General features: G+C 35.3%; 1 protein-coding gene across 10 annotated transcripts in view; it reads left to right on the forward strand.

Annotated features, from left to right (window-relative positions):
- The window catches only part of Smyd3 (SET and MYND domain containing 3), a 683,600-nt gene that overhangs the window by 95,151 nt on the left and 562,566 nt on the right, over nt 1-25,883 (forward strand). For 3 of the 10 annotated variants that reach the window (XM_078022939.1, XM_078022944.1, XM_078022942.1), the window contains exons 1-2: nt 22,556-22,681; nt 22,974-23,085. The exons of 4 other annotated variants lie outside the window; for them this stretch is intronic. The gene's annotated coding sequence lies outside the window, so the exon portion shown is untranslated. Of the gene's footprint in view, nt 1-22,555; nt 22,682-22,973; nt 23,086-25,883 lie in introns of those variants that run through there. 3 more of the 10 variants (XM_078022940.1, XM_078022945.1, XM_078022948.1) reach the window with 2 other exon arrangements.

The raw sequence follows: 25,883 nt of genomic DNA on the forward strand, positions 1-25,883 counted from the left end.
TATTATTGTTGTTGTTATTTGTTGTGATGCTAGAGATTGTACCCAGTGCGTCTCACATGCTAGGCAAATGCTGTACCACTGGGCTGTAATTCTAGCTTGAGAATTAATAGTTTATAGATGAATTGCATAGGAATCAACAAGTCAGTCCTGTGGCTTTTAGGAAAGCCAGTTAAAGTGTTTCCCTTTCCCCTTACTTTAACAAATAAGGATTATTAATATTGGCTTTTGACACCTACATTGTAAAGAGCTTTTATAGCAGGACATGGAAGCATGTGCCTATAGTCCCAATGACTTAGGAGGTTAAGGCAGGAGGATCACAAGTTCAAGGGCAACTTAATGAGGCTGTAAGCAACTTTGCAAGACCCTCTCTCAAAATTAAAAATAAAAATGGCTGGGGATGTAGCTCAGTGGTAAAGTACCCCTGGGTTTAATCCCCCAGAGTGGGGGGCGGGCAGAATTTAAACATTTTTTATATTGGAATGTTTCATTGACAGGAAGCAACAATTTTCATTGACTTGCTGTGTCATGCTGATATACCCATTTTCATGTCTGTATTTAGAATCCCTCCATAAGTTAAATATTTAATAATCTTTTAACCTTTAGATACACCTCCAAATTTTAACTTCTTGAAAATGGAAATTCCTTTTTTATTCTTTATTTTTTTGTGTGTGTATGTGTGTGTTACCTATAGCCTTGTAGGCAATCATTCCAACAGTGGTACCCTGCCCTGCTCTGCCCTGTCCCACCCGTGCCCCCAGCTGAATTTTTTTTTTTTCATTTCAAACTTCATTTTGTTATAATGATGTTACAACAGTTAACCCCTGGTGAACATACAATCACTAATGAAAATACTCTTTTAGAAAATTTCTTCTAACCAGGTGACTCAGAAGGCTGAATCAGGAGGATCACAGTTCAAGGCCAAGCAGTTTAGTGAGACAGACCCTCTGGAACTTTTCAAGACCCTGTCTCACAAACTAAAAAGGACTGAGAATGTAGTTCAGAGGTAAAGTGCCCCTGGGTTCACTCTCCAGTACCAAAAATAAACACAAACAACAACATAAAATCTAGAAAGTGAAAGATAAAACCTTCCATGTAGACTATTATATATACAAATAAAATATATATAAAAATTATATATATGTGTATAATTTTTGTCAATTTAGGAAAACAAACAAAAACCTTGGGAAAGAAAAACTCTTCCTTATTGCATTTACTTTTTTTTCCCCATTTTGTTTTTTTTAATTTTTAATTTTAATTTTATTTTTTGATTTGTTTATATATATATATATATATATATATATATATATATATATATATATATCTAAAAATTTTGATCCCATTCTTGTGGTTGTACATGATGTGGAGTTACACTGGTTGTATATTTATATAAGAACAAAGGAAAATTATGTTCAGTTCTGTCTAAGCTTTGCTATTTCCATCCCCATCCCTTCCCTTCCCTTCATTCTCCTTTGTTTAATCCAATGACTTTTCTTCCCTTCCCACCCCCTATTGTGTATTAGCATCTGCATATCAGAGAGAATATTTGGACTTTGGTTTTGGGGATTGGCTTATTTCACTTGGAATGCTCCAGTTCCATCCATTTCCCCACAGATGCCAAAAATTTCATTCTTTATGACTGAGTAATAGTCCATTGTGTAATAGTCCTTTTTTAATCCATTCATCTGTTGAAGGGCACTTGGGTTGGTTCCATAGCTTAGCTATTGTAAATTGAGTTGCTATAAACACTGATGTAGCTGCCTCACTATAGTATGCTGGTTTTAAGTCCTTTGGGTATATGCCAAAGACGAGATAACTGGGTTAAATGGTTATTTAATTCCAGGTTTTCTGAAGAATCTCCATACTGCTTTCCAGAGTGGTTTGTACCAATTTGAAGTCCCCACAGCAATGCATGAGTCCACCTTTTTCTCCATATGCTCGCCAACATTCTTGATAATTCTTGATAATTGCCATTCTGACTGAAGTGAAGTCAGTGTAGTTTTAATTTGCATTTCTCTAAGTGCTAGATATGTTGAACATTTTTTCATATATTAGTTAACTGTTCGTATTTTTATTTCTTCTTCTGTCAAGTGCCTGTTTGATTCATTTATTGATTGGGTTATTTGTTTGTTTGTTTGAGTTTCTTATATATCCTGGAGATTAATGCTCTCTCTGAGGTGCAGATGGCAAATATTTTCTCCCATTTTGTAGACTTTCTCTTCATATTGTTAATTGCTTCTTTTGCTGTGAAGAGACTTTTTAATTTGATACCATTATATTTATTTATTTTTTTTGTACTGGGGATTGAAATCAGGGGCAATCGACCACTGAGCCACATCCCCAGCCCTATTTTGTATTTTATTTGGAGACAGAGTCTCACTGAGTTGTTTAGCTCCTCAGTTGTTTAGCTGAGTTGTTTAGCTCCTCCTCAGCTGAGACTGGCTTTGAACTTGCGATCCTCCCGCCTCAGCCTCTGGAGCCCCTTGGATTAACAGGCATGTGCCACCATGCTCGGCTCATTTATTCTTTTTTTAAAATTATTATTATTAGTTGTTCAAAACATTACATAGTTCTTGACATATCATATTTCATACACTTGATTCAAGTGGGTTATGAACTCCCATTTTTACCCTGTATACAGATTGCAGAATCACATTGGTTACACAGTGTGTTTTGGGAGATTGCCTGTTAGGATTGTATGTTCCCAATTCTTTTGTGCTCTTTTTTGCTGAAAGCTTGGTCCTTGTCCCTGATGTTAATCCAAAAAACGAAGACATGGTTTTGAAAAAAGAAGACTCCTGTCCCAAAGGCTGTGATTCTACCCACAAGCAGGCACAGGGGCTTTTAAAGAGATGACTCAAGGCTATGTTCCACTATTCTCTGTCTGAAGTGGTAATTCATTTGTTAATTTTGGAGATAGTAATTTCTGAGATATTCTGGTACCGTCCCCTAAGTCTGGATGACTTAGTCCTTATGGTGAGTGTGTACTACCTTGGGGAAGAAAGGTAATCCTATTTCCCCTGCAATTAGGGAAGGGGAGAGATTAGGGAGGAGCAGGGAGAGAGGAAGAGTAAGAAACATCCATTTGTTGCAGTGGCAGAGCAGCAAGGATTACATTCAAAGCATAAAGCAGACCACTGTTACACTTGGACTTACCTAAGAATGTGAGAAAAAGGAACTGTACCATTTTGAAAAAGGCTTAGAAAAATCAATGTGTTCTAGTATGACATTTGCTTTCCATAGCTAGCTTCCTTCCTTCTTTGTACAGCTTAAAAGATCTAATTGCCTTGTTTATAGTGTATTAACCTTTGTTTTTCCTTGGTAGGATGTTAAAAACAGATACTTTCAAGGGTGTTCAATAGTTCTCAAAAAAAAAATTAATGGTATTGTAATACAGGTATATAGGTGTGTAGAGAATTTTAATGTTTACAAATAATTTTGTCTTCTTTGTAGGATCTCTAAGAAGTAGGTAGGGCAGATGTTATTTTACCCTGTTGTAGATGAAATAATAGAGGCATTTAATTAGCACAAATTTGGATGGTGACATACATAGAAATTGATATTTCTCTTGAAGTTTAACTATCAAATAATCATCATCTTATTGAGTAGACAAACATTAGTGGTATTTCCACAAAGGTCAGAAACATTGTACTAGAGATATAACAAATGCAGTTGACAAGAGAAATCAGAGGTATTGTAATTGTAAAAATATTTCTATTTGCAGTTGGTACGGCATTTTATTTGGAAAACCATAGTAAATCAATGTGAAATATTAGTGAACCTCAAAAATATTATGCTAAGTGAAAGAAGTCAGACACAAAATATGTAATATTGTATGATTCCATTCATGTGAAACCTTTACAATAGGCTATAGAGACAGGAACTTGTAGGTAAGTGGCTGCCTGGAGCTGGGAGGCAGGGATGGGACAGGGAAAGAGAGTGAATGGGCATTAAGATTTATTTTGGAGGTGATGAAACTTATAAAGTGAAATTTTGGTGATGCTGTACAACTTTATACTGAAACCTGGTGAATTGTACACTTAAGGGGGTGAATTTCATTATATGTAAATGATTTAAATAAAGCTGTTTAAAAATACACAGCCATATAATTATTCAGTAAGGTAGTAGGAATGATAAAATGAACATCCAAAAGCTAAAGGCTTTTGTGCATACAATAATAGAAGATGTAATGGAAAAGAAAACCCTATGAACAATAGCAATAAAAATTAAAATACTCAAGAATTAAACTTTAAAAATATACAGAATTTATTTGAAGAAAAGTTTGAAGTCCTTTTGAAAGGCCTCTAAGTAGAACTGAATAAACTAAAGGCATCCCTTGCTTTCAGACAGAATGACATTATGAAGGAAGTCATGGAAGCAATTCATTAGGGAGATGATCCCAGGAAACACCTGTAAGGAAGCAGGGACACAAGTTAGGACTGGACAAAGCCAATACAGGATGTATTAATGAGCAGGCTACCAATGTTGGCAAGTGGAGCTGTGTAGAATCCATCTTAGAGTTCTCTTACCAGAGGGTAAAGAAGCTAGGGTATTTATTCTTCATTTCCTGTGTAGCTTTTGTGCCTGTTTTTGCCTAAAGTTCTCACCTGCCTTAGGCAGGCTCCCAGCCAGCCAGTTCTCTCAGGCAGAGGGTAGCTGTGGCCTGCAGTAAAAAGCCACAGGCTTGTGAGAGAATAATGAGGTGCTGAACTTAATGCTGTGAAGGCATTGAGAGATCTGTGCTTTTAAGATGTAGAAGATATTCTAATTTCACACCACACTGGGAGGTGGACAGCTTTGTGATCTTTCTTTGGTGATGGTGTCATCTCTAGTACCAGAAAGTCTATGGTCTTCTCTGAATGGGACCCTGAGTGGGGAGAGGGTACAATTTTGTATTTTTTTGTGTGTGTTGAAGAGTTAGCGGGGACTACTACATCACTTGGGCCTCACCAAAGATGCTCTGCCCATTTTCATTCAGAAGCCTAGACTGGTTCTTGGAAAGAGAGCTGAGCTGTTCTTGCTATGACCAGTTTTACATTGAGCCTGAGATTTATGTTGATTAAATAAATGATCCATAGGATACATTGAAAAATCGACAAGATAGTTGTTTATTTTTTAAATTAGTATGTTTTGAGCCAGGATCTCACTGTGTTGCCTAGGCTGGTCATGAACTCCAGGACTCAAGTGATCTTTATGCCTCATCCTCCTGAGCAGCTGGGAATAGAGGCATGGGCCACTGCACCCAGCTGTTGTTTAAGTTTAAAATGTTATATATATATATAAAAAATGTAAAAATATATATTTATATATATATAACTTCTTTAGCTCTGCCAATACAAATTCTAATATATTTGATACTTTACTACTATTACCACTGTGAAATAAAGTATAATTGCATGTTTTGCAAACAGGTTTATGTGATAACTTCTGATCAAGAAGCTATAGTATATAAGATACATAGTGGTGCTGTGTTAGTCATCTTTCTGTGTAGTATTTATAATGTTAGGGTCTTAAAATAGTATATTTTCACCTCCCAGTTTTGGTTCTATTTTTATTATACATTTTACTTGTACATGTTATACACCTCATTTTATACTGTCATTATTTTTACTTTAAATAGTAAACTATCTTTGCAATAAAATTTTAAAATGTATAAAATTTTAATTTTTGCCCACATATTATATTTATAGCACTATTTTGTGTGTGTGTGTGTGTGTTTATTTGAGTTTCCCACTGGTTTCCTTCAACTTGAAGAATTTCCTTGAAAATTTTTAGTTTCAGTTCTGCTGCTAGTATATTATCTTTGTATTTGCCCCAAATATTTATTTTTCCTTCACTTTTCTCCCCCCATCCCTCTCTCTTTTAGCTGAGGATAGAACCCAAGGCCTTTCATATTGCCAGGCCCTTGCATTACCATTAAACTACAACCCCAGCCCTACCTTCATTTGTTAAAGATATTTCTACCAAGTATAGAATGTTGGCTCGACTACTACTTCTTTTTTTTCTATTCAGCACTGAAAATGTATTATATTCTCTTCTGGTTTGCAATGTTTTTCAGGTAGTTTCATTGGCAAAGTTTTTATAGAAGTCTATAAAATCATATGTCCTGAAACTTTTGGACTGACATCATTTTCTCCTCCCTCTTTTCTCCCTCATTCACATCTGCTTGATATTTTTGAATTTATTGTGCCATTTTGGGGGTCCATCTTTGGAGATTACTCTTCTCTCAGTTATAGCTTAGTCTCTGATTTCAAGCATGAAAGAAAAGCAAGGAACCAGGAGCCAGGAGAACAAGAAATGAAAGATGGAGACCAGGCATAGATACACATGAGAGTTTATTTGTCAGAGCTGACAAATGAAGGCCGTCTCTCCATAGATGGAGAGAGGCAATACGGGCTTGGTTTTCTTGATTTTTATTTGGCACGCTCAGGGATTACAGCTGAGCAGGTCCTAATGGTGGCGATTAAGGGTAGGGTTGGTATGAGGGAGTGGTGAGCCTTCCTCAGAAACTCCCTTGGGCAGGAATGCAAAACTTTTTCTTAAGATGGCGGCCGTCATTTAAGATGGCCATCCAGATGCTAGGCAAGACCTTACAATGCAGGCCATCTTAAGAAAAAGGCATTCTATGAGTTATTTTGTGTAAAATTGAAATACATTATATTTTTCTTTTTGATCCTACTTTCCAAAACACTTATCACTTTGTGATATACTGTTTGTTTAAATAATAATAATAATTATTATTATTATTTTACCAAATGTTAGATCAAACTAGGAAGAGAATTAATTCAGTTATGTTCTGGAGCTGTGCCTGACACATAGTAGGGCTCAATAAACATTTCTGGAAAGAAAGGAAGAAAGATAGTCTTCAGATCATAAAGGAGATAGTTGTAGAAGTTTTGGGGACTAAAAAGAGCTATTTTATTCTGTCAAAGGAGAAAATTACAACAATGTAGTTTAAAGTTCCTAATTGACTTTATTTTCCAGTTTAGAATTGGTGAACACTTCATTCCATAAAATAGTGTTCCTTATGAACTGAATAGAAGATGTTGATTTTCTAGACAAAGAAAGACTGAAGAAAGTAGAGCCAAAAGAATAAAAAGCACATTGGTCACTATATTAATCAGTTTTCCATCACCGTAACAAATACCTGAGATAATCAACTTATAAAGAAATACCTAAAGTTTACTTTGGCTCTCAGTTTTAGAGGTTTCAGTTCATGATCAATTTGACCCCTGGCTTTGGGCTTGTGGCAAGGCAGTACATTGTGTAGAAAACATGGTTTAGAGCAAAAACTATAGAAAAATAATTGTTTAATATTAGGTTACTTCAGATTATCTTGTTTGAGTAAGGATTAAGGAAGAGAGGAGCTTCATTATCATGCCAGTAGAAACTAGCCTACTTAGGAAATTCAGCTCTTACCTCTCTAATCCTGATTCTGGGAAGATCAGATAAACAGTTTAGTTTCACCTTTCTGCCATGGAACTTTAGAATGAGTGATTCCATTTTGACTTTTAGTGTTGGTCTAATATTTGAGTTTAGTGCAAAATAATGACCTACAATTTTCATTTGGTAGTCCTTAAAATCTTACTAACTATAAAGGTACTTATGGGTTCACTGTATGGAACCTGGTGTTTTTTTTTTTTTTTTTTTTTTAACTAATTCTCCAGTAAACCATGAGCAGACAGTCTGGTAATTGATTGAAATGGGGTCAGGCAATGTTTAAAGTTCCTCTCAACTATAATATATATATTTATTTAATTATTCTAAATAAGTTCCTAACAGGGTCTCCTTCTTAGTCTTCCCTGCCAAAGTCCATTTTAATCAGGTTAAGTGCAAAGAGATTAATTATGTCACTTTGCTATGCAAAAACTTTTGTTGGTTTTCCATTTTTCTATAATCTTTGATCCTCAGCTTATCATCAGAGGACTTCACAGTGTCACACTGTCTCCAATGTTCCGTATCACAGTTCCTTTGTTATAATGCCTAATTTCACGTGTGGATTCCTCTGGGCTGAGGGACATCCAGATTACTGGTAAAACTTTATTTCTGGGTGTGTTAGAAAGTATTTTAGAAAGAGATTAGCATTTAACAACTTTAAAAAAAATAAATAGAAATATACTCTAATATAGTGAATATATAAACCAGTAAGAGTTTGTTGTTATCATATACTGTACATAATTGTATTGCTATACTTTTATGTGACTGTCAGCCCAGTAAATCTACAAACATGAAATGGGTTGTGCTATATGAGACTTTATGTAGACTATGACATTACTAGGTGTCAAGAATTTTGCAGTTCCATTATTATCTTGTGGGACCACCAATGTACGTGCAGTCTGTTGAGACTGAAAGCTATGTGTTGTATGATTGTATATGCTATTGATTCTATTTCCCTAATGTACTTACTTAGCATATTCCCTACAGTATGTCCCATATATATTTCACATTTTCTTTTCTCTTTAGTTGTTAGTTTTGTTCCTTTTATTAGAAAATCCTTCCTCCTATTCCTGTTTGTCAGAATTCTACCTGTCCTGCGTGCCTAATGACAGATGTTATGTCTCTATGACATATTCTCCAATGTTCAGAATTAAATGTTATTGTTTCTTAATTTGAACTTCTTTAACACTTTTTTGAAATGAAATATTTAAATGTGTCTAAAATGTAAGAGAGCCTCAAAACCCTTGTCAGGAATTAAAAGTTAATTTCACTCTTTTTTTTTTTTTTAATAATTTTAGGTGTAGATGGACACAACATAATGCCTTCATTTTTATGTGGTGCTGAGGATTGAACCCGGGTCCCGCCCATGCTAGGCGAGTGTTCTACCACTGAGCCACAATCCCAGTCCCACTCTTTTTTTTTTTTTTAAGTATTTTTTTAGTTATAGATGGACAAAATATGGTTATTTTATTTATTTATTTTATGTGGTGTTGAGGATCAAACACAGTGCCTTACACGTGCTAGGCAAGCACTCTATCACTGAGCTACAACCCCAGCCCTCTCACTGTTTCTTGACATAAGAAATTACATTGATGTAGTGTAATAACATTGACTCAAGGGAATATTATTATGCCAACAAAGTTTAAATTTTTTATCCTCCCCCTATCTGTTTGTTTATTTATTTTTTTGGTACCGGGATTTGAACCCAGAGGCACTTAACCACTGAGCCACATCCCCAGCCTTTTCTTTGTATTTTTAAATTTAGAGACAGGGTCTTGCTGAGTTGCTTAGGGCCTCACTAAGTTGCCAAGGCTGGCTTTGAACTCACAATCCTCCTGTTTCAGCCTCGTAAGCCACTAGCCTCCCAAACCACCGGGATTAGAGGTGTGTGCTTCCTCCACCAACATATGTTTTCTCTTTTAACAAGCATTGCCTGCTTCCAGTGTGGTGCTCTGTTCCTCATGTTGTACTTGAGGGTCTTCCCTCCCATGAACAGTAGCCTGGGGTGTAGGCCTTCCCAAGTTCTCCTAGACTAAACTCTGGTTTTATTTTATTTTATTTTTTTGGTGGTACTGGGGATTGAAGCCAAGGGTGGATCTACCCCTGAGCCACAACCCAGTACCTATTTAAATTTTTTGAGACAGAATCTCCCTAAGATCATCTCCCCAGATGATCCTCCTGCCTTAGCCTCCTGAGTAACTGGAATTATAGGCATGTACCACTGCACATGTATTATTTTCAGGTACTTCTAAATTATTTAAGCTTGTTTTTAGTATTTTAACATTTATTTATCCTATAAGATTGCCTTTATATAGACCATGGGATTCTCTTTCAATAAATTAATATTATATTATAACTTTAGTTTTTAAGTTATCTGCCTTCTATTTCTCTCATGAATTTGAAGGTCACCTTTTTGATGTTATCATTTTATTGCCTTAGCTTTATGTATGTATTTATTTATTTTTACAAAGGGCCTCTCTTGATCTTTTTTTTAAAATTCTTTTGATAACTTTTACTGGCTTTCAGAATCAGTAAGTATCTCTTTTCAAAGAAGAATTTATCAGGCTAATTTCTGTTCTTTACTATAAGTAAAAATGGTGTATCTACTTTAATCTACTTTAGTGTTATTGGTAATTTTGTTTGTTTAATATAGTAAAATATTGAATACAATGTTGATAGAGATTAAAGAGTCTTCTTTCTAAAAATTTGTTGTTTCATTAACATGATGTGCTAAATGCAATTAGTAATTTTGATTATTCCTTGTTATATAGTGCCCAATACAACAGTATAAACATTGGAGAAGAATGGTTTATTTGTGTGTATATTATTATTGGACAAGACTGTGTCTGGACTGCCAGAAAGATCTATCTTATAAAAAATAGGCTTACTTCAGAACTTGGACAAAGAAAATAATGAAGTTCATTGAATAACTGTATTTGTCCCTGTAATGCCAGATTCGTGGGACCCAATAGACCTCTAGGAGCATAATCTGATGCAATCACACAAGAGTCTTTATTGCAAGCTGGAGCCTGGACTCATGAGCCTGGACTCACAACCATTCCCTACACAGCAGTCCCGAGGAGTGAGTCCTGGTCCTTTGTTCAGTGAGATTTTATAGGTTTTTGGGTATACTCTATGCGTCACAACATCACACAGCAAATCATTCCATACCGCGGGAAAATCAAACAACAGTTCTTAACATTGATTAGCACATTCACTGGTGGGAACAAGCTGGGTAGGGGTGATAGGCTAGTACAAGAGGGGGTTTCCTTTGAACTGATTGGTTTAGGCCACGAGGGGTGTACATGCTAAACTACATGGTTTCCCAACCACTATAAACTACTGGGGGGTCATCTGGCATCCCAGGTATTTTTCCTGTCTCATGCTGATTGCTAGGGGGTTGCTATGGGTCCTCACCTAGCCTAACTGAGTCAGGGACACCAGGTGCTGCAGATCTCTTCTGTTATTTGCAGACAAACAACTCAGCAGGGTGGGTATGTGCCTAGGAAGGCTCTGTGGGTTTTTCCAAGGACAAGGGTCACGCCCCCTTCTTTGGACAGGCTTTGTCTGAGGTAGAGGCTGGTTTCTCAAAAATGGAGTCACATCAGTTTCTCATCCCCTTAATTTAAGCTGGTCGTCTTTCCTGTTAATGATTTTTGCCCTTTTCCATGACAACTTCTCGTCCCTAACTCCTGCTAAACTTTTAATGGGCACTACACTTCTTGTTAATATTTTTATTTAAATTCTCCTTCTGAAGATTTGTTACTTTGAAAGCTTTCACTTGGTGGGAATCTGATATAAGAACAAGTCTAGGATCAGATGCTTTTGGGCAGCTGAATTGTTCAGCCTTCTAGGAAATCATGCAAAACACGAGACTGTCTTCTCTGCTCCCTGAGACTGACTCTGGATAGGGTCATGGATTGTTGGAAATAAAACTGTGCTTCTTCACACATGCTTTCTATCCTGTTAAATTATTTACAAGTGAACTTTGGATGATGGTGATTTCAGATCAACCTTAGTCTGAATCATCACTGACCACAGGAAGTAGGTGCTTAAATACACATTAGTTGCATGGCTTTGAGGTTACTGTGCCTTTAATGGTTCCATTTACTTTCAGCCTCATGCTGCAGGAGCAGTCTGTGGCATTCTGGAGTCATTTTCTTTTTGTTGTACTTTCTGAGAAACTTCAATGGTGTCTTCTTAACTTTATTAAGTTCTTCAATATTTTTTATTGATGCTATAACAAATAACGACAAGTTTATTAGCTTAAAACATCACTAGTGTATCAACTTATGGAAGTCAGAAGTCTGAACTGTGTCTTGTTGAACTGAAATTATGCTGTCATGAGGCTGCAATCCTTTTGGGGGATCTAGGGTAGCGTCTGCTTCCTTGCCCTTTTCAGTTTATAAAAGCCACTTGTATGCATTTTTTGGGGCTCCTGGTACTTTCCTCCTGTCTTCTATAGGAGTAGTGTACATCATCTTTAAATTTCTCATTCTGACTTCTGTCTACCCTCTTCCATCTTTAAAGGCCCCTTGTGATGACATTTGACCTACATGGATAATACAGGATAATATCTTTATTTTAAAATTAGATGATTAGCAACTTTATTTCCATCGCATCCTTCATTACCTTTTGTAATGTGGCAGCATGTCAGTAGGTTCTGGGATCAGGGCATGGTCTCTTTGCTGGGGCATTATTCTGCCTATTACAGTTCATATCTGCCAGGTTGCTTTTAATTTCCAGGAATATTTATTTTCTCAATTTTTAAAAACAAAATTGCACTAACACCTCCCTAAGGATAACAAGATAGAATTTTTTTTTTCAAATTTCTTCCTCTTATGTTGTTATTTTCCTTTTTTCTTTTAGTTTGTGTTGGTCTGTCTTCATATTAGAGGGGTTTCCTCATGTCTGAGGATCTTTGATTATCTTCTTTAAGGATGATGTGCTCTGGAAGCCTGGTGAGCATGAGCATAGACTGTTGATAAAAGGAGCTCTAGAGAGCTCTTTCTGTAGAAATGGGTAATTTTAAATTTTCTGATAGCAACATTGAAAGTAAATGTTGGATTAATTTAAAAAATTTTTTAAATTTAACTCAGAATTTAAAATTATTATTTCAACATGTAATATAACACTTTTGCAGATAGTTTACATTCTTTTTTACTAAGTTTTAATTAACTGATTAATTTTTGTGATGCTGGGGATGGAATCCAGGGCCTCACATTTACTAGGTAAACACTCTACCCCTGCGCTATATCTCCAGCCTTTACTATGTTTTCAAAATCCAGAGTGAATTTTATACATACATCCTACCTCAATTTGGACTATTTACATTTCTATACTCAGTAGCCATGTTGTGAGTGGCGGCCATGTTGTACAGTGCAGGCCTAGAGCAATTAAAAATTTGGACAAGGGTTGCTGGATTTGGGCTGATCAACTTCCCCAGACAGTCTTCTGTCTGCCTTGAGTTTATAAACCTGGCCACCATTGTTCTGGGATTCAGGTGCTAAAAGGGGTAGGTGCCCAGTATGGATTTTTACTCACCTGGGTTTCCAGCCCAACACCCTTATCCTTGGCTGTGCCTCTGCCTTCCAGTTACAGTTCTTGTTGTTCATCCTCCTCTGTCTTCCGCAGTTCAGCTATGGGGAGTCAGGGAGGGCTCTTGGCTTTACTGACTTGTTTGCTGTTCTTTCAACAGATTCAGTTTGCAGCATTTATTTAAGTTTTTTTTTTTAATATTTCTTTATTCTCATAGTTTTAGAATGCTACTAATCCTTTACAATTTGGAATCTCAGGTTAAATCTTACCTTTTTTGTGGTGGGAGGGTGTCCTTCTAAGTGACTTTCCAGGCTACATAAGCCAGGTTCTACAGTTATATTGTTATAGTCTTTCCCAGATTTTTTTAGTTATTGTCTGTTTATGACCATTTTCACACTGCCTCCTTTTAAAAAATCTTATTTTGGGGCTGGGGCTATAGCTCAGTGGCAGAGTACTTGCCTTGTACATGTGAAGTGCTAGGTTCGATCCTTAGCACCACATAAAGATAAAAAAACAAAATAAAGATATTGTGTCCATGTATAACTAAAAAAGTATTTTAAAAAATCTTATTTTGGTGGAATTTTGAGAAAATGCACTGAACTAGATGTAGTTATTTGTCTATTTCCTACTATCAACTCCTTTACATTCTTTTTACTGCATTTCAGTTGGTTCTCCAGGGAAACATTTTGCCTGCTCATCTGTCTGTGCTAACTAGAAATCTTTGATAAACCTTTGTTAGCATGGGCATTAGCTCTTATTTACTCATTTACTGAGTCCCCTTTATGTTTCAAACTCTGGGATTATAGAGATGGATACAGTCCAGTGTTTGCCTTTGAAGGGTCTCTCATTCTAGTGAGGAAGATGTACAAAGGACAGAGAGGAATAAACAGCTATTGATGTTTTAGAAGCATACAGAGGAAGCAGTCTAGCTTCCCAAGGCAAGCTGCTATTTTCTCACTGCTCATCTAGTCTTTGTTTTCTCAGCATTGCTTGCCCACCCTGCTTCATTATTTTAAGATTTTAAATTGGCTAATGTTCATCTCAGTCTCCTACTTCAGCGTAGCCAGTCCCTCTCCTAGTACAGAGTTTCCCTGGAGCTGTTCACTTTTTGATCATTCTGTTTCTTTGACATACCTCACAAGTCTCCATAATCAGGCACAACTCTTAAGAAATGTCAGGCAGGCTGATTCATGGGCCCTGGACTAATGGTATGCCTTGATAGTCCATCTGAGAAATCATAGTTACTTTCTTAGTTCACATATTGAAGGAACAGTTTAAATTTCTTATCCTAGTAATTTGTGTGCGTGCGTGTGTGTGTGTGTGTGTGTGTGTATGTGTGTGTATTAATTTATTTATGATTATTGTGGTGGTAGTGGTAAAATTTACAATATAAAATTAGCCATTTTAACCAATTTAAATTGTACAATTCAGGAGCATTAATTGCATTCACAGTGTACATCAACCATTACCACTATTTCCAAAACTTTTCAGTATTGTGAACAAAAATTCTGTCACCATTAAAGCATAGCTCAGATTTTTCCTCCTTTCTTGGTCCCTTGTAACCTGTAACCTAGTTTTTGTCTTTAGAGAATTTGCCGCTTCTCAATATTTCATATAAGTGGAATCATACAGTATTTGCCCTTTTGTGTCTGGCTTAGTTTACTTCACATAATGTCTTCAAGGTTCATCCATGCTATAGCGTGTATTAGCAATTCATCTATTGGTTTTTGATCTTGGATAGCCATACTCATTTTCTCTCAAAACATTTGTGTGATTTTCAATGCAAAAATAAATTTTTTATTTCTCCTTTTAAATTTTATATGACCTTAGCTTTTTAAGCTCTCCCCCTTTTCACTTTCCCCTGTGGATACTGTGATAATTGTGGGTTTGTTGATTCATGGTGATGAATAGTAATTTCTTACAAGTTATCCTGGCATGTGGGGTTCATTTTTCATGTGATTTGCATAAAAATAATGGTGGTGAATATTAATCAACTAAGAATGTAGACCTGAATGCTAAACTTAAAAAAAAAAAGGTTTAATTAGAACACACGTTGGATTAGTAGTCCCTCTACAGAAAAAGTACAGTACGTTTTGCAGCTTAAAAATTTTTTTTTTGTTCTGATGTATACATTGGTTGGTGACACTCCATGGATGAGAAATTGGGGGTGAGATGAGGCAGAATCACAGATACTGTGATCAAATGAAGTTCTCAAGATTGTTCATTGTTATCAACAGCTTGTTTTATATTGAATTAAAATTGTTTTTCCCATGACAAAATGTGTTTATTCAACTAGTTAAAATAAGCTTATTTCTTTAAAAATTTATATGTGAAGCTTTACATTGAATAGGACATAGGAGATACAAAGAATTATTAGTTTTCTAGGAACTTCCTATCTCCTGTACTTACCTATGGGGAGTTTATACCCAAATGAATGCAGTTCAAGACATAAATATGTTTATCACAAATATGAAGAACATTAAAGAATACAGAATTAAGCAATGCATCCAGATCATTGCAAAATTGATATTGAAGTTTGAATAATAATAGCTAAGTGAACTACATAGTCTAGTGGTGTTCAATATTTTTATTTTAAATAGAGGAACTCTTTTTTTGAAAAACAAAACAAACGAATCTTAAATTGAACTGAAATGTGTGAAAACAGAAACAAAGTTTTTATTTATTTTTATTTTTTAGTTCAAGAGTAGGTTTTAGACCCTACTGTTTTAGGTAACTGTTTTATGACTGTTTTATGGGACTATTTACCAAGATCAATTCTAGGTCAATTTCCTTATTAACAAATAGGACTAATAATGGAATTTTTGTGAGGATTAAAATTAATGGATGAAAACAGTATGAAATATTCTAAGTACTAAACACTTCTACTAATACTGCTCTTGTATTAGAAGAGGACAGGTAGGCACACAGCAGTTTCATCTCCCTTCCCACATATGGATCCTGATCTTAGAGAAGATAGATGCTATTTTAGTTGAGAGAAGAAAAAAAAATCATGGTGCACAGGAGTTTTTGACCCAAAATTACTGACACAACACCTGTGTTACCAGTTGTAAGGATTATTAGTTTAATTATCATTTTATCTGTTTAAAAATAGTAGGAAACATACCCTACCTTCAACTAAGGCAGTATTTGTAATAGCTTCTTTGCTCCTCAGTATCTGCTCTATGTGGATGTAACAAACCTGATTCCAGTTTTCAGAATGATTTACCTGATCTAGATGTATATTTATTTTCACATAAATATTCATATGTAGGTATCATATGTGGTTAAAATAGCTACATAAAAACTTTTAAATGATGGAAACAAGAGTTATTGACTTAACATCACACATTAAAAATCACAGGGTTCTCAACCTAGGAAACTCATGCTAAATCTTAACTATCGTGGAAAAGAGAATAGTTTTGGTTCTATCTGGATCCTGATTTGTGTACAATATGGATGAGTTGAGATATCTAATTCTTGCTTTAGAGCACTACTAACTTATCAGATAACATTGTTTTTCCTTATATATTTTGCAAGAATAAACTTCAAATGCCACTCTTGAAAATAGATTATCAGATGTTTCTTGATTTATGTGGGGTAACATCTATATAAACCCTTTGCAAGTTGAAATATTTTAAGTCTAAAGTCCATTTATAAAGTACATCTAACCTACTATACATCCTAACTTACTTAGCCCATTCTACATTAAATGTGCTCAGAATACTTGTATTAGCCTAATATCAAAATCATCTAACACAAAGCTTGTTTTATAATAAAGTGTTGGGCATCTCATGTAATTTATTAGATACTGTACTGAAAGTGAAAAATAAAAAATGGATGTGTGGTTTTGTTTTTTGTACCATAATAACATCAAAAGATTCTAACTTGAGCCATTGTAAATTGGGGGTTGTCACTTTTAAGAATCTTTTGCTTTCCTCTGTCACATTTCTCACTGTTGGCTTTATTTGTAAGTAATGGTATATGGTATCTCAGCCCTGGTGGTCTCAAATGACTGCATTTGGGTGGGAGGGGCTTGGAGTTAAAGGAGAAAATGGACTTGCAGAAATCAGATACAGGGATACGTTTCTGTGTTGCACCACCCCCTCTCCACCCACAAATAGCTATGATAGGGAATCACTCTTTAAAAGAGGATATTTAATTCTTAGGGTTTATGGTTATATTTTTAAAAGTGTTAATAATTTTCAGACTAAAATAAAAATTTGCTACTTTAATTTGCTAATGTATCCCTATGAAGATCCTCATCCTTGTCCTACTGTTAAATAAGAAAATCATTCTGTTGGGAATAGAATTGTAATCACATCAGAAATCTTTACTAATGATAATTAGCAATTTACCCAATTTTTGCCTAGTGAGATTTTTAGTCTCAAAAGAGAGTTTAGAGAATAGGTTCTGGAGTCAGATTATACAAGTGTGAATTATAAGCAGCACCATTTGCTATGTGATTTGGGGCAGTCTAATCTACTTTTCTGGGGCTATATTTGGCATCTACCTCATATGGTTATTATGAAGATTAAATGAGATACTTAGCACAGTTTTTGGTATGGAGTTAGCAATAGTTATGATAATTATTGTCAAGAGGCAGCAGAGTGTAATTAATTAGACAAACATGGGTTGTAATCTTACTACTGGGATGGGACTGGGGTTGAGGGTGTCTCTCAACATGACTTTGAGCAGGCTAAATCCTCTAGTGATTTTATCTACCTATAAATTGTGATTAACCTTCTTTATTAGGTAATTAAGAAAATCTGGTATACAGCAAAGTTTATAAACCGAGATACTATATTATTTTCTTCTCCCTTTCTTTCCAATTCTCCCTGGAATGAAAACACAAGGAATATTCTTTTTAATACATATTAAGTAGTGGTAACTCCATATGGTTTGTTTAGTTTTATTGAAATCTGATTTTTCAAAATCTGCCCAATTTTTTTTTGGGGGGGGCTCAATTTCAAGAAACAAAGACACTGAAAAGAGATCAAGTATTAAAGGGCTTTTGAAGTTTTATTTCCAAATAATAATTAGACAATGTAGTTTTGTTTTATTAGAAGCTATGAGGTAAGAAACTAAGGATATGCCACCAAGTCAGGGCAAATTAAATAGGAGCCCCATGTTTTGTCTTTGATTTGCTGATGGAAACATCAGCAACATTAGGAAAATATATTTAAGCTGAGAAAGAGCTGTAAGAACTACCCCAGGGATCATGAAAGTCATTCTTATTTACTAGGTGAGTAAAGATGTTGAGAGATTTGAGATGATTTGATGGCAATAAGCCAAGATCATGAGCCTTTTTGGTAACCTCTTGGGAATGTGCTAAGAATGGTAGCACATTAACTCAAAAGCAAGTTGGCTTAGTCAGGGGGCAGTGATAATGGAAAAGGGATGGATAGTAGCTTCTATGCCTTAAAGACTTGCTTCAGGGATAGGTATTAGGATTGTAGGAGCCATGACTCTATGGAGAGTAAATATTTTATTTTTCCCTCTGTTTGTCAATACTCAGCCAGAATACTGATATTGAGAAAATGGAACTCAAAATTTTCTTTAAAATATTGATAGAAAATAGCAGTAGGCTATCATGATTTTATTTTGTAGATTACCAGTTATTTTTCAGAGGTGTGGAGCACATCTCACCAACTCACTGTAAAAACCCACACCAACACTGTAAAAAAACACAGTGTCCTCTTTTTATAAACATGTATTTTAAATCAATCTCTCCCTCCTCCCCCTTTACCTCCCTCCCTCCCTCCCTTCCTCCCTGTCTCCCTCTCTGGTTCCCTCTCCCTCTCTTCCTAGCTCTCCCTCTCTCCCCTTGTCTCTTTCTCTGTTTCTCTCATTATCCTGAGATAATATAACTTCTTATGCACATAGTTTGAAAATATCAATGCCCTAATTATAATATAAAGAAGAAATAATAAAAAAGTCATTAGTCACAAAATAGTGTATGTCACCTGCTATAATCTGAATGTTTGTGCTGAACCAAATTTTATATAATAAAATCTTGACTGCCAAGGTGGTGGTATGATGAAGGAGGTATCAGGAATTGGGCCCTTACCAGATACTAGATCTGTAGGCACCTCAATTTTGGACTTCTTAGCCTCCAGAACTGTGAGAAATAAATTTCTATTATTTACAAGGTAAATTACAAGAATACCTAATTATTACAAGAATACCTAATCAATGGTATTCTATTGTAGTAGCCTTAGACATTACTACAGTAAATGTCTTAGTAAATGTTTAGGCACTAATAGAAGTCATAAAAAATTACTGTAAACAAGCAGCTCTATTGGACACTGATATGCATATTTTATATTTATGATTCAAATAGCATGACTATTTTCTTAAATTATAAAGTTGGTAAAGTTCTGGAGAAAAACATACTCATTTCCTTCAGTTTACTTAGTAGTGGCGATCCTAGAAAAATCAACATATATTAAATACAGTAAAACAAGAATGACTTCTGATATGTAAAAAGGGATTAAGTTCTAGCCCTAAATGTCCTCAGTGGACAATCTGTGTGGGATTGTGACATGTACTATAGGATGTAAGCATCCTTGTCTCCTTCTGAGTGCATGCCCAGGATGCCCTCACGTCATTTCGAAAAACAAACCACTGTCACAGATTTTCTCACCTCTTAGGGACAGTGCCAACCCTTCTGAGAATTAGAGTTTGATTTTATCCACATTCTGCAGGGAATTTAGTCAGAAGATAGGACATTGATAGCTTCTATTGACAAATCCAAATCCCAAGACACTCGCCCTTCCCTGTCATAGCCAATCCCATTAAGTAAACTATTTCTCATACTATTACCTAATAAATAGCTTGGGAAGGTTTTGTTTTGGAGTGGGGAATTCTACCTCTAGAGGCAATATTGTGTAATGACAATGAACAGGGAAACATACCACCTGTGTTTGAATCAGTCCTGTCACTTACGTGCTGTATGATCTTGCATGAGTTACTTAACTCCTCAGAATCTTCATCTTCTCATCAGAAAACAGACTGGTATATCAGATTCCTGCCATATAGGATTGTTATGAAGATTTGACAAGCTGGTACATGTAATTTGTTTTGGATAATGTCTCACACAGATTATGGTGCACACAGTGGGAGAGACTTGTTGGGACAGTAGGGCAGGAACAAGCTTTTTACAAGTGAGAAAGGTAACTGTTAAGTTACAGTGTAGAACATTATACAATATAGAATATTAAAGGGATGCTGTATGTTGGTTTTTTCATATTGTTTCTTTATCAGAATTAAAAAAATAATAAAATTCAGCAATTTAGCATCATGCTTTCTTTTGGTAAGAATAATAATTGTTAATGGCTAACAATCATAACGAGTTCTTATCACTTGCTGAGCATGGTAAAAACAGGTTTGCAAGGATTGTATCATTTAATTTTTAAACAAACCTATGAAATAGATACTATTAATACCCTATTTTTCTATACAGGAAAGGGAGAGAAGTTGAGTGTATAATAGTCACAGTTGAGTAATCCAGAGTCCATTCTTCTAATCAGTGTACAACTGTAAACGCTGAGAGAAATCTCAACTGTCCAAGCCTGTGAACACTCAGATTAATTGTGCTGGATACTATTCCTAGACATTTTCAAAAGTTCTATATTTTTTAGTGTCCAGTACAGCAATTAGCCACTTGAACACTTGAAATGTGGTTAATGTGACTGAGGAAGTTAATTTTAAATTTTATTGTATTGTAGTTAACTTAAATATAAATAGCCAAACATAGTATTAGACAGCACAGGTGTAGATCAAGTAAAGAGGACACAAAGAGAAAGTGCTTGAGGGCCTTACCTGCTGTAGTTTTGTTGTCTGTCTCCTGGACTTGCACAGTCCCCACTCTGAGGAGGAGCTGAACTGGAGCCAGAGTTTGCTAGAAGTTACAGAAATACTTAATAGGTGATGAGACCTATTTTGCCTTTTTGAATATAGAGGCCCAATGGCATATCTTTAGGAATATCTTTAGTCTATCGGGTGGGTGCCTCATGTGAAGCCCTTTAAAGTGTGCTCCCAGGTCATCAGCCTCAGCATCCCTCAGCATGGATCAAGGCACCTTTAATTATTGCAGCATATGTTTCAGACTCAGGCTGGAGGAAATTTATTCCCCTTAGTCTGAAGTCAGCACAGATGGGATCTTGAGGCCTCAACACACAAGAGCTAAATTGCTAACCCTTCACAGCTGCTGCTATGCTGCTGACCTCAACAGCTGTGGTTGCTACAGTTTGTGTAATATTTTTATAACAAAAAGCTAAAAAAAATTCCATTTATGGCCATCATTCTGATTTGAATCCAAGGTAGATAGATGCATATGTTGGCTGCCTATATTTATTTTAAAAATTATAAAAATTATAGCATTAAAACAACAATAGGTTGTGTTTAGGGTGTTCACATATAGAGCTGTATACATTCAATTCAGCAGTGCTTCCAAACATGAATACATTTCTGTGAAAATGCTGACTTTGAATCAGTGTATCTGATAGGTTTCTGTGCTTTTTTTTAATCACAATTTTGTGTATTTTTAATATACTTTTTCTTAAATTTGAGCTTAATAAAATGGTTATAATTTTAAGGAATTTTAAGAAATTCAACATTACATTTTCAAGATGTGTCAATATTATTCCACATAGCCTTATTTAGTTCATTCATTTTCATTGCTATGTGATATTCCACAGTGTAGCTTATACACTTTATCTATTTTTATGTCAGTTCTGGGTTGTTTTCTAGTTTAATGTTCTCAGAATAGTTTATACTTAATTTTTTTTGTAGTTGTGGATGGACAGAATGCCTTTATTTTATTTGTTTATTTTTATGTGGTGCTGAGGATTGAACCCAGTGCCTCATGCATGCTAGGCAAGCAGGATGGAAAAGGATAAATTATTTTTATCTCCTAGAAGGAGGGACCTGAAGGAGAGGGACCAGGAATAGGATATGGAGAAGTGAAGGGAACTGACATAGTATTTTCTGAGTTCCTGCAACAATCGCATATGCTGTCTCATTTAAATCTCATAACAGGCATGTAAAAGGTCTATTATCTCTACCTTAAAAAGTGAAAAAATGGACCTACTGAGAGGAAAAGAAACTTTTCCAAGATTATATAACTGGAAGAGGTATAATTGTTCAGCCTCCATCTTTCTGATCTGAGTCTATACATGGACTTGCCAGAACAGCCAGGCTTGTGAGACCACGAGAGGACACAGAATATATAAATGAAACTGTTACCGTTAGACTTTGTCACTTCAACAATAAGACAAATGTACTATAAGGGAAACTTGAATTCAGGGTAGGTCAAATGAAGGAAAACAAAAGACATTTTAGGTTAAAGAATCCTGCATATTGTTTTCCAACAAAAATTATTCTGATGCAACATCTTTCTTGGGTTTAACTTATCCAGCCACCTCTGTAGTCCTTATTCTTCTAATGATTTTCCTTTACTCAGAGATGAACTAAAAAGTCCATGGACTCAGGGTCACTATTAATCAGCCAGTATCAGCAGATATTGGCCCTGACTTATGAACAATTTGCCATAACAGCCTTTGTTTGTTTTGAGATGAAGTCTTGTTCTATTGCCAGGCTGGCCTTGAACTCCTGGATTCAAGTGATCCTTCTGCATCAGCCTCCCTCGTAGTTGGGACTACAGATGTGTAAAATGGTGCATAGCTGTTTGTTTTCGTGGTGAATCTTTGTGAGTATTAGGGTAGAATGGGATGCCAGCCTAGCAAATGAGAGAACTTCATTTTTTTCCCAGTCTGTAACGATTTTGACTGTTAGTAGTGTTATCTGTAATAGAATATAATTTTATGTCCAAAATTTATTTCCATGATTTTAAATTATTGACTGTTGCTGCTAGGTTAGGACTTAGATATAGCCTGAGTGATTGTGCAGTTGAGTAGGAGGAAATCTCTTTATGGGATGGAGGCTGGAAATTGGTATTGCTCTGTGCAAGTGGCTATTGTCCTTGCTCATGTTTTATTTAGGTGTTTAGCAGTGCTGTCTGAGCTTCTAATTAAAATTGTGCCTACTCTTCAATTGTTTATGAAGCCTCACATGGACTTAATCATTGGATCAGCTTGATGAGAATTTGCAAAGGTAATCTTTATTCCTTTACAGAGTGGTTTCTAGCCTCTTTCATGAATTGAAGGAGAGCATTGATTCATAAGAACATTACGAATAGCTCCATGATCATTGGAGTATATTGAGTTGAGAATGAAATGCAGAAGGCTATTATAGACACTCTGTCTTTATTAACCTTCCTAACCCTTCCATTTAGTTTGATGGATAGAGGGATGTGTGCCCCGAAATCACAGAGGCATCACATGCTCAGTTGTGGGATCATCTTGGAGATGGTGGTGTTAATCAAGACTCAGTTTAACTGGTTTGAACAGTTTTGCTTCACATTTTATTAAGGGATTTTATAAATTTGGACAGTAGGTAGTCAGCAAATTTCATACTGAATTTGTTCATTAGGATGAGTAAACATCAGTATTTTGATATTAAAATAATCTCATATAATTATTTCTATGATTACAATAAAAATATTACAACTCAGATTTATACCATTCTTTTGGAAAAAGAAAGATGAAGGCAGTTTGTGTTGTTTAGAGAGGTTATTCTTAATGTAGGATAAAATGCATTATGAACACCTTAAAATAGCTTTGAATTAACTGAGATTTATATGCAGTTTACTGGGATGTTTCCAAACTTTACATGATTATTACTTACCTTATATTTTAGAGTTTAATATTATTAATGTTTTCCATTTGAATGACTCTCCTTGGTTACCTAGAAATTTTCTTTCAACCTTCAAAGGAAGCTTTGCTTCAAAAATGATCATCAGATTAATTTAGGGAAATCTGAGTCTTAAGATAATATGATCAGGGCCTGGGGTTGTAGCTCAGGGGTAGAGTGCCCACCTAGCATGCATGAGGTACTGGGTTCGATCCTCAGCACCACACAAAAATAAAATAAAGATATTGTGTCCACCTATAACTAAAAAATAAATATTAAAAAAGATAATGTGATCATGTTCAGCTGTCCAGAATACTTTTGTGAACGTTGAAATTGTATTAATTATGTATGCCCAGTTTCTTTTGATTCATAGACTTCAGATCTTATGAACTCTTGATATGTCTGAGAAATACAGTAGCAAAAATAATTTCCTTTCAGACAAATGTTTTTATTTTCCAGAGAATATATACCTAAATACTAGGTAATTCATATTCCTTTTTTTTGTGCTAGGATAATGAAAGAAAAATTGGATCTTTCATTACATGGTTAATACTGTTTTCCATAACAGTTTTGTTAAAAAAGTCTCAACTTTTCTTTTTAAATATTTTTTCAGTTATAGATGGACACAGTTTTATGTATTTAGTTTTGTTTTTTTTTTTAAAGAGAGAGTGAGAGAGAATTTTTAATATTTATTTTTTAGTTATCGGCGGACACAACATCTTTGTTGGTATGTGGTGCTGAGGATCGAACTCGGGCTGCACGCATGCCAGGCAAGCGCGCTACCGCTTGAGCCACATCCCCAGCCTTTATTTATTTTTATGTAGTGCAAGGTGAATGCTCTACCACTGAGCCACAACCTCAGCCCCTCAACTTTTTGTCTTAGCTGTAGGGGCCCAAGAGGGATAAAGAAACTGTGGTGTATCAGAAAGAATTAGTCATGGCACAGTTAATTATTGGTGCCAACCATAATATTATTTCTTAAAATTATCTGAATACCTCAACTATTTGAATTTCTGTTTTTTTTTTTTGTTGTTGTTGTTGTTGTTTTGAGGTACTTTGAATTCAACCCCAGGCCTAACTCATGCTAAGCAAGCACTCTATCACTTTATCTTTTGCCCCTCAAGTAAAAAAATAAGGGAGGATTTTAAATCAAAATGTTCAAATGAAGTGGTAATGGGTAGCTGCAAAGAACGGCTTCTAATCTACAGTTTTTGCTCCTTGTGAAATTGTTTTCCGTCTAGACAAAGCCTTGTGAAGATAGGCACTATTTCTGTTCTGTGCTTATTTCTTGCTGCCTAAGATGGTATCTGGCTTAATAAACTATTGTTAGATGAATAAGTGGATGAATGATTCATTGATGACAATATCTTAAAATTATTCATCTAGCAATTGAGCATTTTTAAAGTATTATATATCTTAGACATATAGTTTTTGATCTTTAAAAAGTGGACTAAGGAAAGCAGAACAATGAAATTTGTAGCTTAAAAATATAATTATAATCTTCGTGGTCTTAGTCAATGATTTATTAACGTCTGTGTTTTGAATACTTGGGTGCAATGAGAGCATAACAAATTCAAAATTACAATTAACTGATTTTTTTAGACTCTAAATTTCTCTGCTTCAATTTTATGTTTGTCCATGCAAATAATTTTAAAGTTGATGTCAACGCCTCTCATTTATGGACATTGACAGTCTTGTGTATAGTCTCTGTCATAAAATTTTCAGGAGAATGTATTGCTATATATTCATTAATGCTATGGTTTACTTTATAGCCTGGTAGCATATAAGAGCCTGAAGGATGGTGTGTGTCTTTGTTTTATTTTCATAGTGCCATTTTCAACAGTAATTTTAAAAATACATTAAAAATATGTGTATAGTTGAATTTTCAAGAGGAAATCTAAGATTGTCACAAGACTACTCCTTTATGGTATGACAGGTTATGATAGGCAATTGGCCTAATCAGTCTTTTAACTAATAGTAGAAAAAGGGCTGGGTATTAGATCTAGCTTGATTCCATCTATTTTATACAGCTGTGTTCGGTGCTAATTCTTGACTTCTCTGTTTCATTGACTTCTGTGAGTGACTTCACCTGTTTTCCTTCCTCTGCTGTGTATTCTTAGTTTTGTCCTTCAAGTCTCTTCCTCCTTTTGGCTTCTGTC

Source organism: Ictidomys tridecemlineatus, chromosome 10, assembly GCF_052094955.1.
Source record: "Ictidomys tridecemlineatus isolate mIctTri1 chromosome 10, mIctTri1.hap1, whole genome shotgun sequence".
Taxonomy (NCBI): Eukaryota; Metazoa; Chordata; class Mammalia; order Rodentia; family Sciuridae; genus Ictidomys; species Ictidomys tridecemlineatus.